At 38.9% G+C, this 12,203-nt stretch overlaps 2 long non-coding RNA genes across 9 annotated transcripts; one reads left to right on the top strand and one right to left on the bottom strand.

Annotated features, from left to right (window-relative positions):
- Positions 1 to 2: 2 nt before the first annotated feature.
- LOC107072400 (uncharacterized) lies at positions 3 to 5,132 on the top strand. 8 transcript variants are annotated; one of them, XR_016177469.1, is made up of 7 exons: positions 3 to 144; positions 241 to 394; positions 553 to 783; positions 858 to 3,314; positions 3,425 to 3,953; positions 4,456 to 4,503; positions 4,611 to 5,132. It is a non-coding gene; the product is annotated as an uncharacterized LOC107072400 (long non-coding RNA). The 8 variants fall into 8 exon arrangements; XR_016177465.1 differs by lacking the exon at positions 3 to 144 and having other exon boundaries at positions 253 to 394; positions 858 to 1,279; positions 1,420 to 3,314; XR_016177468.1 differs by lacking the exon at positions 3 to 144 and having other exon boundaries at positions 253 to 394; positions 858 to 2,970; positions 3,075 to 3,161; positions 3,241 to 3,953.
- Positions 4,730 to 6,747, bottom strand: LOC149031707 (uncharacterized). Its single transcript, XR_016177471.1, has 2 exons — positions 5,450 to 6,747; positions 4,730 to 5,303 (listed from the first exon to the last, which is right to left on the bottom strand). It is a non-coding gene; the product is annotated as an uncharacterized LOC149031707 (long non-coding RNA).
- Positions 6,748 to 12,203: the final 5,456 nt, after the last annotated feature.

The following is a 12,203-nucleotide window of genomic DNA, read 5'->3' as shown; positions in this document are numbered from 1 at the left end:
TAGCGGAAGTAAATGTTACTATATCTTACCGATTAGTAGAATATGTTTCGCCATCTAGACAAAAGATAAAACATCACTAGGATAAAATCAAGATGGCTACCTGTCAATGTACTTTGAATACCATAAATACAGGCTATGTGCAGTGTAAAGTATTTAATTAAAAAAATCCTTTTAGTGATGCAATAATCAAGTGAATAATATTTTTTATTTATAATAATTCGTTTCATATTCTTTATTAAGTGATCGCCAATTCTGGATGAAAATAATTAAACTGGATAAAGTGCTGTGGGACAGTGTTATGTTATAACCTAAGAAAAATGATTTTCTTAATTAAATCCGAGAATGCAGATGAATTCCAGACGTTCTTTTTATTAAATTATTATAACAAATACTAGTAAGTAACTTATATATTTTGTTTATACGAAATTCTACTAATTATTAAAATATATGGATTATTTTGTCTTTTAACTTTATGCATTATCTAAACATTTTCTCTCTTCAAACTTATTTTGGTATTTATATAAACTACTTTTTAAAATATTTTTAAATCAGATCAGCATGCAGATCTATATTTTAAATTCCAATCCAAGAACGTCATACCCAAGAGAAGAAGAGTACATTACACCATTGGATCAATGGATATATATTTCATTTTCTTACGACTAACGATTAGAAGATTTGCATTGATTATGTAATCCGAAAAAGAGTTTTATTCTATAATATTATGTAAATAGAATGCAGCTGCAGTAACAAAGAATAATCAAGACAAGAATGTGTCAAAAGGTAAGCATTGCAATCTTGTATTTGTAAAAGACAAACCTATATTAAACTGATTAATAAACTAATACATTCCACAGGGGAGTTAAATAATTTGACTAGAAGTGTCTACTCATTATTATCAAAATTGATAAGAAGAATAAAACAATACTACAACTATGAAAGATTGTTTAATGCACTGTTCTTATCATACTTGCACTGCGAGAAAACCATATGTAGTAATATTTTATCAAAAGAATACCAGAACACATGTATCTTAGTTATCACAAAATAAGAAAACAAGTGGCAAATACATTATGTAAGGTAACTCTATTATAGAAGAATATCTTTTACAAAGTTTTGTACACGGTAATAGAAGATATGTTTTCTTCATTGGCTGACAAGAAAAATTGATGTATTTGTTAATAAATATCTTATTTGCAAGGAATTTCATGTGAATTATTATGGGAATAGAATGCAGCTGCTCTGATTAAAAATAATCTAGACAATAATATGTTAAGAGGTAAATATAATAATTTAGTTAGAAAAAGAAGTAAATATTATAATACTATTAAAATACACTTATTTGTATCATATAGTAAATGATTAAGATTTTATTAATTTTTAATCAGTTAATAAAAATGACTGTGTCTTTTATGTTAGATCATCATCATCATCATCAGCATCTTCCTTAAGAAAAATTCAATCATGATCATCATTAATATATACTCTATATATACACATATATTTCTTTTCTTATAATACATTAGTGTTTTGCATAAACTATACATAGATATATGTTGATGTGATGATAGTGTATTATATATATAGTTAAAAATATTACATTAATTCTCATGCGTGACCATAAGAATATAATTTCATGGAAAATTAATTATTATGTAACAAAATATTTCGATGCATGTACAATTATATGTAGTAGTAATTCATGTTACAGTAATCGACTTCTATTAACTGAACAACAACAAAATGACATATTTAATTTGTTACTAAAAACATATTTATGACTTATTTTTAAAATATTACATAAACACACTTGAAAATAAATATTGTTTCAGATAATAAAAGTATTGTTATTATTATAATTAATTTTGTGGTTACGGATTAATGATAAAAAAACATTTCTTATTATTTGAATTTTCGCGGGCAACACATTGCTGAGGAAAAAATCAAGATGGCTGCCGTGTCGTGTACTACCACGTGCACTATTAAATATTTAATTAAAGAAATGCAATAGTGATGCAATCATAATCAAAAGAATATTATTTTGTATTTAGAATAATTCTTTTCATATTCTCTTCTCTTTTTAGTGATTAGTGATTGCCAATTCTGGATGAAAATAGTTACAAATGGGATGTATTGGTGTGTGGTACAATAGTATTACGTCATAACCAAAGGAAAGTAATTTTCTTTATTAAATCTGAATATATATAGATGAATTCAGGATGTTCTCATTATATCAAATTATTTTAACAAATATTAGTTACTACTAAGGTACATCTATATGTATTTTGTTATACGAAATTTTACTAATTATTAAAATATATGTGTGGATTAGTTTGTCTCTTAACTTTATGCATTATCTAAACATTTCTGTCCCTTTTCTTAGCAAAACAACTTTACATGCAATTCCATCACACCAACTTTCCACGCACACCAATGACACCATTCAAAAGGAGAGAATCCACACGATCATGAGGGTTTTTCTTAAACCATCACTTCAACTTTCCACGCAATCCTATGACTCCATCCATAACCAAATATCCCATACAGTCATGAGGGATTTTTTAACCATCACTTCAATTCTGCACGCAATTCCAGTTTTAATGCACTCTGTGTTCTTATCATACTTGCACTGCGAGAAAATAATATATGTATATAGTGTAATATTTTATCAAAAGAATACGAGAAGAAATGTATATCTTAGTTATCATCACAAGATATATGGATAACACACGTGGCAAATACATTATTATATTTCCGACATTCAATTCATGTCAAAATTTTTTATCAAGTTTTATGTACATACGATAATAGAAGATATTACTTTTTTTCCATTGGCTGATAAGAAAAATTGATGTATTTGTTAAAAAATAACTTGTTTTGCAAGGTATTTCATTTCATTACTATTATTATGGAAAAAGAATATGCAGATGCTATTATTAAAAACTTATCTAGACAAAAATATGTAAAGAGGTAAATATTATAATACTATTCAAATACATTTATTTTGTTATCATATAGTATAAATGATTAGGATTTTATTAACTTTTTAATCAATTAATAAAAATGTTTATTAGGAAATTAGTATTTTATCACCGACTGGTAAAGAGAATATGTATCGCCATCTAGCAGCGGTACTAGCTATTACTTCATTGTACCGACTGGTAAAATTATGCTGTTATCATCAAATGATGGAAATATTTAATTCACTTACCGACAAGTACAATATGTTTCTTCATCTAGACGAAAGAAAATACATCGCGCTTGGACACAATCAAGATGGCCACCTGCCATTGTATACTGCCACGTGCAATAAAGTTAAGTATTTAATTACAAAAAATTCAATAGTGATGCTTTAATTAAGTGAATAATATTGTTTTTATTTACAATAATAATTCAGTGTTCATATACTATTCTTTTTTTTTAGTGATTAGTGCTCGGCAATTCAGCTTAAGAAGAAAACCATTGGACTTGATGTGTGATATCTTGTGAAGAAGAAAAAACCATTGGACTTGATGTGTGATATCTTGTGAAGAAAAAAAAACCATTGGACTTGACGTTTGATATTTCCTTAATAAGAAATCCATTTAACTTGATGTTAGATATCTGCTTAAGAAGAAAACCATTGGATTTGTGTTTGTGATCTACAAAAGAAAACCATTGTACTTACTATTATTATTAGTATTATTATGTTAACTTAAGAAGAATATCATTGTACTTACTATTATTATGTAAATGTAAAAAGAATATTATTGCACTGTACAGGTGGACAGGTCGACAGGAAAAGTATACCATTGCACTTTAAAGAAGGTTACTTGTCGACTTACAAAGTATACCATTGCACACTTTAGGTTACTTTGGATTACCACGTTTTGTGTCAAATTTTATTTCTTTTTTATCACCTATCCTATCATCCAAGCCATTTAATTTTCCTTTAATAAAATCAACCATTACATGTAAGTATTAATTATTGTAAATGTTACAAGTTAAGAAACTTATATTTTTTTTTTGGTCGTATAAGGTATTTTTTTTTTTATTTATAATGCATGAACATTTTAATAGAAATATTTTATTAGACAATTGAATTCATTATTAACATATATACATTTTAGCAGATAAAAGAAATATTTTTGAAATAGAAAGTTTAAAATACCATTGAATTTGAAGTTATGTTAACTGAAATAGAAAATCATTGCAGTTGTGGTTATGTCACTGTTTATACTTGCACTAGAAGCAAACCATATATAGAGTAGTAATATTTTATGATAAGAATATTAGATAGAAAAAATGTTTCCTAGTTATCACAAATTAAGAAAAGAAATGGTTAATTACATTCTAATGTTTGCAGTTCTTACTATATGTACTAAATTTATTAATGTAGACTTATTTTATTAGGAATAGACTAAGAGCATAAAAATGTATATATTTGAATGAATTCATTTGTGTTTTTTTTTGTAGAAATACCATCATGTATTTTATAATGGAAATAGGATGTTGTTTAAAGAAGTAAGTATTATAATATTGTTTAATATACATTTATTTTTGTCATATAAAACGTGAATTTATATAATGTAATTAATTTTTGTATAAGTTTACATAAATTTTTACTTTAGTTACCGACTGGTAGAGAGAATATGTATCGCCATCTAGACGACGAAAGAAAACATCTCTAGGACAAATTCAAGATGGCTACCTGCTGTCACATTGTGCTTTTGTGTAAAGTATTGTGTAGTAAAGTGTAAAGTATTTAATTAACAAAATTTCTTACAGTGATGCAATCATAATTAAGTGAATAATATTGTTTTTATTTATAATAATTCTTTTCTTATTCTCTTCTCTTTTTTTGCAGTGATCACCAAATCACCTTAAGAAGAAACCCATTGGACTTGATGTTTGATATCTTGTGAAGAAAAAAAACCATTGGACTTGACGTTTGATATTTCCTTAATAAGAAATCCATTTAACTTGATGTTAGATATCTGCTTAAGAAGAAAACCATTGGATTTGTGTTTGTGATCTACAAAAGAAAACCATTGTACTTACTATTATTATTAGTATTATTATGTTAACTTAAGAAGAATATCATTGTACTTACTATTATTATGTAAATGTAAAAAGAATATTATTGCACTGTACAGGTGGACAGGTCGACAGGAAAAGTATACCATTGCACTTTAAAGAAGGTTACTTGTCGACTTACAAAGTATACCATTGCACACTTTAGGTTACTTTGGATTACCACGTTTCGTGTCAAATTTTATTTCTTTTTTGTCACCTATCCTATCATCCAAGCCATTGAAATTTTCCTTTAATGAAACCAACCATTATATGTCATTATTAATATTTGTAAAATTTAATTATAAACCAAATTTATGTGTTTTTTGTCGTATAAGGAATTTTTTTTAATGCATGAACATTTTAATAGAGAATTGAATTTATTATAAACACAAACCTTTTAGAATATTAAATAATTATGTAATAACCACGTGAGTTGTACATATAATGAACGGAACGTGTTAATTTAATAACCATTGCACTAAAGGTTATGTAAAAAGTTAAATAGAAAACCATTGCACTTGAGAGAGAGGTTATATGTAATTAAAATAGCAAATCATTTCACTAAGTATGGATATGTTAGCATAAGAAAAATACCACTTTACTTGTAGACATATATGTGTAATAACGTATAATGAAAATTATTAACTTTTTTTTTTTAATAGGCAATGTCACGTCTGGTTGTTATGTTACTTTAAGAAGAAATAAATCACTACACATGATAATAGATTTTTATTATATTATAATAAGTAGACGACCACTGCACATTAGTTTATAAAAGATTTTAAACAACAACATCAACAAGAATATTTGCACTTGTGTATATAATAAGATAGAATAAAAAAAAAATAAAAGGCAATGTTATTTTAAAGTAAAGTAATGGATGTCATGCGAGATTGACAAGAGGGAGAAGCCATTACAACTTGATGTATGTCAGCTGTACAGTTCATTTGCATATATAATTACGAGATGGCGTCTTGAACTCGGTAGCGTTGGGATAGCCGATTTAGTATAAAGGGAGGTGCAAAGCGCGTGGATTTCAACGCATCGGGGTGCGACCCCGACTCTGCAGGAGCAGAGTACTCCTGTGGCTGCGCTCAGGAGCAGGTTGCAATACACGCTTAGGCCTGAGCGTTGTATTCAGCTTGCTCTTGAGAATGACAGCCTTTGGAAAATGGGATGATGAGGAGTAGTAGTAGTAGTTGCATGTAGTAGTAGCTTGAAATAGTAGTAGTAGTAGTAGAAGCATGAAATAGTAGTAGTAGTAGAAGTATGAAATAGTAGAAGCATGAAATAATAGTAGTAGTAGTAGTAAAGAATTAGAATAAGAAAATTGGGGGTCTTCTAGTATTAGAGGGGGCCTGGTCTCTAGTTAATGGGGTGGCAATCAATCGTGAGGCCGTGCCTGTAGCCGATTTTACAGGTCAAGGTCATCGAAGGTCAAGGACATCCAGGGCAAGGTCGCGCGCGAGTTTCATTCATTATGTGGGTCAAGGTCACGCGCAGGGGTTCGTTCATTATGTGTTTGTGCGTGTTAATATTCACGCGCGCGAGGGTTAAGTCAGTATGTGTGTATCAATTTATTTATTTATTTTTTTTTTTTATTGGGTTTATTAGGAGTTTGTGTGTTTATGTTTTTTTTTGGGTGTAGTTAGAATTTGTGTATATGTTTTTTTGTGGGTTTTTAAGAGTTTGTGTATATGTTTTTTTGGGTATTTTAAAAGTTTGTGTATATGTTTTTTTGGGTTTTTTAGGAGTTTGTGTATTTGTTTTTTTGTGGTTTTTTAAGAGTTTGTGTATATGTTTTTTTGGGTTTTTTCAGAGTTTGTGTATATGTTTATTTGGGTATTTTAAAAGTTTGTGTATATGTTTTTTTGGGTTTTTTCAGAGTTTGTGTATATGTTTTTTTGGGAATTTTAAAAGTTTGTGTATATGTTTTTTTGGGTTTTTTCAGAGTTTGTGTATATGTTTTTTGGGTATTTTAAGAGTTTGTGTATATGTTTTTTTGGGTTTTTTCAGAGTTTGTGTATATGTTTTTTTGGGTATTTTAAAAGTTTGTGTATATGTTTTTTTGGGTATTTTAAAAGTTTGTGTATATGTTTTTTTGGGTATTTTAAGAGTTTGTGTATATGTTTTGTTGGGTATTTTAAGAGTTTGTGTATATGTTTTTTTGTTGTTTTTTAAGAGTTTGTGTATATGTTTTTTTGGGTTTTTTTAGAGTTTGTGTATTTGTTTTTTTGTGGTTTTTTAAGAGTTTGTGTATATGTTTTTTTGGGTATTTTAAAAGTTTGTGTATATGTTTTTTTGGGTATTTTAAAAGTTTGTGTATATGTTTTTTTGGGTATTTTAAAAGTTTGTGTATATGTTTTTTTGGGAATTTTAAAAGTTTGTGTATATGTTTTTTTGGGTTTTTTCAGAGTTTGTGTATATGTTTTTTTGGGTATTTTAAGAGTTTGTGTATATGTTTTTTTGGGTTTTTTCAGAGTTTGTGTATATGTTTTTTTGGGTATTTTAAAAGTTTGTGTATATGTTTTTTTGGGTATTTTAAAAGTTTGTGTATATGTTTTTTTGGGTATTTTAAGAGTTTGTGTATATGTTTTTTTGGGTATTTTAAGAGTTTGTGTATATGTTTTTTTGTTGTTTTTTAAGAGTTTGTGTATATGTTTTTTGGGTTTTTTTAGAGTTTGTGTATTTGTTTTTTTGTGGTTTTTTAAAAGTTTGTGTATATGTTTTTTTGGGTATTTTAAAAGTTTGTGTATATGTTTTTTTGGGTATTTTAAAAGTTTGTGTATATGTTTTTTTGGGTATTTTAAAAGTTTGTGTATATGTTTTTTTGGGTATTTTAAAAGTTTGTGTATATGTTTTTTGGGTTTTTTTAAGAGTTTGTGTATATGTTTTTTTAAGGTTTTTTCAGAGTTTGAGTATATGTTTTTTTTTTTTTTTTTTTTTTTTTTTTTTTGTTTAGTCAGAGTTTGTGTAAGGGTTTAGTCAGAGTTTGTGTAAGGGTTTAGTCAGAGTTTGTGTAAGGGTTTAGTCAGAGTTTGTGTAAGGGTTTAGTCAGAGTTTGTGTAAGGGTTTAGTCAGAGTTTGTGTAAGGGTTTAGTCAGAGTTTGTGTAAGGGTTTAGTCAGAGTTTGTGTAAGGGTTTAGTCAGAGTTTGTGTAAGGGTTTAGTCAGAGTTTGTGTAAGGGTTTAGTCAGAGTTTGTGTAAGGGTTTAGTCAGAGTTTGTGTAAGGGTTTAGTCAGAGTTTGTGTAAGGGTTTAGTCAGAGTTTGTGTAAGGGTTTAGTCAGAGTTTGTGTAAGGGTTTAGTCAGAGTTTGTGTAAGGGTTTAGTCAGAGTTTGTGTAAGGGTTTAGTCAGAGTTTGTGTAAGGGTTTAGTCAGAGTTTGTGTCAGGGTTGCGTCAGGGTTGCGTCAGGGTTGCGTCAGGGTTGCGTCAGGGTTGCGTCAGGGTTGCGTCAGGGTTGCGTCAGGGTTGCGTCAGGGTTGCGTCAGGGGTTGCGTCAGGGTTGCGTCAGGGTTGCGTCAGGGTTGCGTCAGGGTTGCGTCAGGGTTGCGTCAGGGTTGCGTCAGGGTTGCGTCAGGGTTGCGTCAGGGTTGCGTCAGGGTTGCGTCAGGGTTGCGTCAGGGTTGCGTCAGGGTTGCGTCAGGGTTGCGTCAGGGTTGCGTCAGGGTTGCGTCAGGGTTGCGTCAGGGTTGCGTCAGGGTTGCGTCAGGGTTGCGTCAGGGTTGCGTCAGGGTTGCGTCAGGGTTGCGTCAGGGTTGCGTCAGGGTTGCGTCAGGGTTGCGTCAGGGTTGCGTCAGGGTTGCGTCAGGGTTGCGTCAGGGTTGCGTCAGGGTTGCGTCAGGGTTGCGTCAGGGTTGCGTCAGGGTTGCGTCAGGGTTGCGTCAGGGTTGCGTCAGGGTTGCGTCAGGGTTGCGTCAGGGTTGCGTCAGGGTTGCGTCAGGGTTGCGTCAGGGTTGCGTCAGGGTTGCGTCAGGGTTGCGTCAGGGTTGCGTCAGGGTTGCGTCAGGGTTGCGTCAGGGTTGCGTCAGGGTTGCGTCAGGGTTGCGTCAGGGTTGCGTCAGGGTTGCGTCAGGGTTGCGTCAGGGTTGCGTCAGGGTTGCGTCAGGGTTGCGTCAGGGTTGCGTCAGGGTTGCGTCAGGGTTGCGTCAGGGTTGCGTCAGGGTTGCGTCAGGGTTGCGTCAGGGTTGCGTCAGGGTTGCGTCAGGGTTGCGTCAGGGTTGCGTCAGGGTTGCGTCAGGGTTGCGTCAGGGTTGCGTCAGGGTTGCGTCAGGGTTGCGTCAGGGTTGCGTCAGGGTTGCGTCAGGGTTGCGTCAGGGTTGCGTCAGGGTTGCGTCAGGGTTGCGTCAGGGTTGCGTCAGGGTTGCGTCAGGGTTGCGTCAGGGTTGCGTCAGGGTTGCGTCAGGGTTGCGTCAGGGTTGCGTCAGGGTTGCGTCAGGGTTGCGTCAGGGTTGCGTCAGGGTTGCGTCAGGGTTGCGTCAGGGTTGCGTCAGGGTTGCGTCAGGGTTGCGTCAGGGTTGCGTCAGGGTTGCGTCAGGGTTGCGTCAGGGTTGCGTCAGGGTTGCGTCAGGGTTGCGTCAGGGTTGCGTCAGGGTTGCGTCAGGGTTGCGTCAGGGTTGCGTCAGGGTTGCGTCAGGGTTGCGTCAGGGTTGCGTCAGGGTTGCGTCAGGGTTGCGTCAGGGTTGCGTCAGGGTTGCGTCAGGGTTGCGTCAGGGTTGCGTCAGGGTTGCGTCAGGGTTGCGTCAGGGTTGCGTCAGGGTTGCGTCAGGGTTGCGTCAGGGTTGCGTCAGGGTTGCGTCAGGGTTGCGTCAGGGTTGCGTCAGGGTTGCGTCAGGGTTGCGTCAGGGTTGCGTCAGGGTTGCGTCAGGGTTGCGTCAGGGTTGCGTCAGGGTTGCGTCAGGGTTGCGTCAGGGTTGCGTCAGGGTTGCGTCAGGGTTGCGTCAGGGTTGCGTCAGGGTTGCGTCAGGGTTGCGTCAGGGTTGCGTCAGGGTTGCGTCAGGGTTGCGTCAGGGTTGCGTCAGGGTTGCGTCAGGGTTGCGTCAGGGTTGCGTCAGGGTTGCGTCAGGGTTGCGTCAGGGTTGCGTCAGGGTTGCGTCAGGGTTGCGTCAGGGTTGCGTCAGGGTTGCGTCAGGGTTGCGTCAGGGTTGCGTCAGGGTTGCGTCAGGGTTGCGTCAGGGTTGCGTCAGGGTTGCGTCAGGGTTGCGTCAGGGTTGCGTCAGGGTTGCGTCAGGGTTGCGTCAGGGTTGCGTCAGGGTTGCGTCAGGGTTGCGTCAGGGTTGCGTCAGGGTTGCGTCAGGGTTGCGTCAGGGTTGCGTCAGGGTTGCGTCAGGGTTGCGTCAGGGTTGCGTCAGGGTTGCGTCAGGGTTGCGTCAGGGTTGCGTCAGGGTTGCGTCAGGGTTGCGTCAGGGTTGCGTCAGGGTTGCGTCAGGGTTGCGTCAGGGTTGCGTCAGGGTTGCGTCAGGGTTGCGTCAGGGTTGCGTCAGGGTTGCGTCAGGGTTGCGTCAGGGTTGCGTCAGGGTTGCGTCAGGGTTGCGTCAGGGTTGCGTCAGGGTTGCGTCAGGGTTGCGTCAGGGTTGCGTCAGGGTTGCGTCAGGGTTGCGTCAGGGTTGCGTCAGGGTTGCGTCAGGGTTGCGTCAGGGTTGCGTCAGGGTTGCGTCAGGGTTGCGTCAGGGTTGCGTCAGGGTTGCGTCAGGGTTGCGTCAGGGTTGCGTCAGGGTTGCGTCAGGGTTGCGTCAGGGTTGCGTCAGGGTTGCGTCAGGGTTGCGTCAGGGTTGCGTCAGGGTTGCGTCAGGGTTGCGTCAGGGTTGCGTCAGGGTTGCGTCAGGGTTGCGTCAGGGTTGCGTCAGGGTTGCGTCAGGGTTGCGTCAGGGTTGCGTCAGGGTTGCGTCAGGGTTGCGTCAGGGTTGCGTCAGGGTTGCGTCAGGGTTGCGTCAGGGTTGCGTCAGGGTTGCGTCAGGGTTGCGTCAGGGTTGCGTCAGGGTTGCGTCAGGGTTGCGTCAGGGTTGCGTCAGGGTTGCGTCAGGGTTGCGTCAGGGTTGCGTCAGGGTTGCGTCAGGGTTGCGTCAGGGTTGCGTCAGGGTTGCGTCAGGGTTGCGTCAGGGTTGCGTCAGGGTTGCGTCAGGGTTGCGTCAGGGTTGCGTCAGGGTTGCGTCAGGGTTGCGTCAGGGTTGCGTCAGGGTTGCGTCAGGGTTGCGTCAGGGTTGCGTCAGGGTTGCGTCAGGGTTGCGTCAGGGTTGCGTCAGGGTTGCGTCAGGGTTGCGTCAGGGTTGCGTCAGGGTTGCGTCAGGGTTGCGTCAGGGTTGCGTCAGGGTTGCGTCAGGGTTGCGTCAGGGTTGCGTCAGGGTTGCGTCAGGGTTGCGTCAGGGTTGCGTCAGGGTTGCGTCAGGGTTGCGTCAGGGTTGCGTCAGGGTTGCGTCAGGGTTGCGTCAGGGTTGCGTCAGGGTTGCGTCAGGGTTGCGTCAGGGTTGCGTCAGGGTTGCGTCAGGGTTGCGTCAGGGTTGCGTCAGGGTTGCGTCAGGGTTGCGTCAGGGTTGCGTCAGGGTTGCGTCAGGGTTGCGTCAGGGTTGCGTCAGGGTTGCGTCAGGGTTGCGTCAGGGTTGCGTCAGGGTTGCGTCAGGGTTGCGTCAGGGTTGCGTCAGGGTTGCGTCAGGGTTGCGTCAGGGTTGCGTCAGGGTTGCGTCAGGGTTGCGTCAGGGTTGCGTCAGGGTTGCGTCAGGGTTGCGTCAGGGTTGCGTCAGGGTTGCGTCAGGGTTGCGTCAGGGTTGCGTCAGGGTTGCGTCAGGGTTGCGTCAGGGTTGCGTCAGGGTTGCGTCAGGGTTGCGTCAGGGTTGCGTCAGGGTTGCGTCAGGGTTGCGTCAGGGTTGCGTCAGGGTTGCGTCAGGGTTGCGTCAGGGTTGCGTCAGGGTTGCGTCAGGGTTGCGTCAGGGTTGCGTCAGGGTTGCGTCAGGGTTGCGTCAGGGTTGCGTCAGGGTTGCGTCAGGGTTGCGTCAGGGTTGCGTCAGGGTTGCGTCAGGGTTGCGTCAGGGGTTGCGTCAGGGTTGCGTCAGGGTTGCGTCAGGGTTGCGTCAGGGTTGCGTCAGGGTTGCGTCAGGGTTGCGTCAGGGGTTGCGTCAGGGTTGCGTCAGGGTTGCGTCAGGGTTGCGTCAGGG

Source organism: Polistes dominula, unplaced genomic scaffold (assembly GCF_049000335.1).
Source record: "Polistes dominula isolate Pdom_NZ unplaced genomic scaffold, Pdom_raw_medaka contig_78, whole genome shotgun sequence".
Classification (NCBI taxonomy): Eukaryota; Metazoa; Arthropoda; class Insecta; order Hymenoptera; family Vespidae; genus Polistes; species Polistes dominula.
The sequence above is the reverse complement of the archived record's forward strand: the minus strand, read 5'-3'. Positions and strand labels throughout refer to the sequence as shown.